We start from the raw sequence: 3,041 nt of genomic DNA on the forward strand, positions 1-3,041 counted from the left end.
GAGGCCCCATACTCCGAGGAGCGTAGGGGACGATGCGGGAGACCCGCACCGCTGTATTAGGCCACGTCCTAGTGGAGGTGGTTTGCCATTGCCTTCCTCCGACCGTAATGGGGATGAATGATGATGATGATGATGAAGACGACACAACAACAGCCAGCCATCTCGAGGCAGGAAAACTCCCTGACCCTGCCGGGAATCGAACCCGGGACCCCGTGTGAGGGAAGCGAGAACGCTACCGCAAGACCACAAGCTGCGGACGTATTGATAGAATGCATGTTGTTTTCAGACGTATTCCCAAAAGTATCTGTAAAATGATAAAAAAAATAAACAGAAATGACATTCGCCTTTATCCATGACTTTCTGGTTTTCCACAAAACACAGACTTAGGTTTTACAATTTGGATTAACCTAATAGAGATACTAAAAGCAGTGTTAAGGCAAGACACAAAATATATTGCAAAAGGAACATTCTTAAGAAAACTGTCGAAGTGAATCAGGTAATATTAAGATTTTGTCGTCTTACAATTTTCCCCAATTTTCTTTACAATTATAGCGATAAAAGTACAGGTAAAATGCATTCAACTGTCCGATTCAGATCACACGTCTTGATTATTTCTCTGAACTGCTGCTTTACTCTTTCTCTTTAGTTGCTAAACGTCAAGAAAAATTAAAATCTGATGACAACGCAGTTAACTTCGCTTTTCTTCCGATACCAAGACCTTAGTGTGGAAAAAGTCAGGTAAAAAGTGATTATGTAAACTGAAGGTGAACGGGGAAGACAGAAGAGGAAAGGAATGGAACTGCATCGGGACTTTATATGGAATCGGTGGCGACCAGTGAAAATGTGTGCCACACCGGGACTCAAACCGGGATCTTCTGCTTACTAGGCTATCGCGTTCTTTCCCTATTTTGTTCTCGATTGTTCGTTGCATTTGATCTGAGGAGACTTCACTTGACACCCGTTCAAGTTCATCGTTGATTGCTTTACTCAGTCTTTTCTCTTCGAGAAGGCAACCAGCCCTCTGACCGAACACGCTGAGCTACCGTGGTGTTAGGCGCTGCGAGATGCGGACACAGCAGTATAAATGCACGGACTACCTCGGCATGCTCCCCCACCTAGTGCTGCCTCTCCGCAATCCCCGTCCATGTCCTCGTTGTTCGCTAATTTTAGATTCGGCCGGAGGTGGAATGATATTGTGCATCCGCAACGGAGGTTGTGGAGTCATTGCCCATCGAGGCGAATACAGGGACTGCGGATAGGTGGCCTGAGATGGAGCGTGCCGAGAGAGTCCGTGCATTTGCAGTAAACAATGTGTCAAGATAGTGCAGTGGTTGACGCAACTGCCTAGTGAGCAGCAGGTCCTGCGTTCGAGTCCCGGTCCGAAAGAACAGACATCACGCATTAATATATCTGATTCGCTTACATGGGCAACGAATCCACCTTCTTCAGTGCGGATGCTCAAATACGTCCGACTGTTCATAAGATAGACGTTAAAATGTGAAGCGCTGGAACATTTTACCCATCACATATCAATGACAACTTTTGCTACTATCCATTCCCTATTTGTTGAGATGTGACAAACTGCTGCATATTAACACCCTCTGGAAGAAGTATTTATCATTAATTTTGCAGTTTGGCAACACGTTTTTAAGAGACTTATAGTATTTTTGTACCTCGTCCCATGTAGGTACACACTGCAAAAGAACCCAATTGTAGTCTGAAAGCCGACCGGAGTGGCCGTGCGGTTGTAGGTGCTACAGTATGGAGCCGAGCAACCGCTACGGTCGCAGGTTCGAATCCTGCCTCGGGCATGGCTGTGTGTGATGTCCTTAGGTTAGTTAGATTTAATTAGTTCTAAGTTCTAGGCGACTGATGACCTCAGAAGTTAAGTCGCATAGTGCTCAGAGCCATTTTTGAGCCATTTTGTAGTCTGAAAAGACGTTAAATGAGCCGTCGGATTCTCCTCTCAGCTACTTTGTGGCTGAAATGTAAACTTCTGAACGAGCGAGGTGGAGCAGTAGTTAGCACAATGGACTCGCATTCGGGAGGACGGCGGTTCAAACCCGCATCCAGTCAATCTGATTTAGGTTTTCTGTGATTTCCATAAATCGCTTCAGGCAAATTCCAGGATGGTTACTTTGATAGGGCACGGCCTGTTTCCTTCCTCGTCCTCTCTCATCTTCTTGAATTGACCTCTTAGCAACAAATAATCCTGAGTTAATAACGAACATCAAAACCGATTCAGGGATTAGTGAACACAGGGTTGTCGTAGCGAGATTGCTTATTGTAATTCCCAAATCATTGAAATATAAGCGAAAAATATACCTATTTTTTAAAAAACGGATAAAAATTCACTTGACGCCTTCCTGAGAGACAATCTCCACTCATTCCAAATTAATAATGTAAATGTAGACCAGATGTGGGTTAAATTCAAAGAAATAGTATCGGCAGCAATTGAGAGATTTATACCAAATAAATTAACAAACGACGGAGCTGATCCTCCATGGTACACAAAACGGGTTAGAACACTGTTGCAGAAACAATGAAACAAATATGCCAAATTTAAACAGACGCAAAATCCCAAAGATTGGCGATCTTTTACAGAAGCTCGAAATTTAGAGCGGACTTTAATGCGAGAAGCCTACAACAGTTTCCACAACGAAACTTTGTCTCAAAACCTGGCAGAAAATCCAAAGAGATTCTGGTCGTATGTGAAGTATGTTAGCGGCAAGAAACAATCAATGCCTTCTCTGCACGATAGCAATGGAGATACCATCGAAGACAGTGCTGCCAAAGCAGCGTTACTAAACACAGCCTTTCGAAATGCCTTCACAAAAGAAGACGAAGTAAATATTCCAGAATTCGAATCGAGAACAGCTGCCAACATGAGTAACGTAGAAGTAAATATCCTCGGAGTAGTGAAGCAACTTATATCACTTAATAAAAGCAAGTCTTCTGGTCCAGACTGTATACCAATTAGGTTCCTTTCGGGGTATGCTGTTGCATTAGCTCCATACTTAACAATGATATACAACCGTTCG

Source organism: Schistocerca cancellata, chromosome 4 (assembly GCF_023864275.1).
Source record: "Schistocerca cancellata isolate TAMUIC-IGC-003103 chromosome 4, iqSchCanc2.1, whole genome shotgun sequence".
Lineage (NCBI taxonomy): Eukaryota > Metazoa > Arthropoda > Insecta > Orthoptera > Acrididae > Schistocerca > Schistocerca cancellata.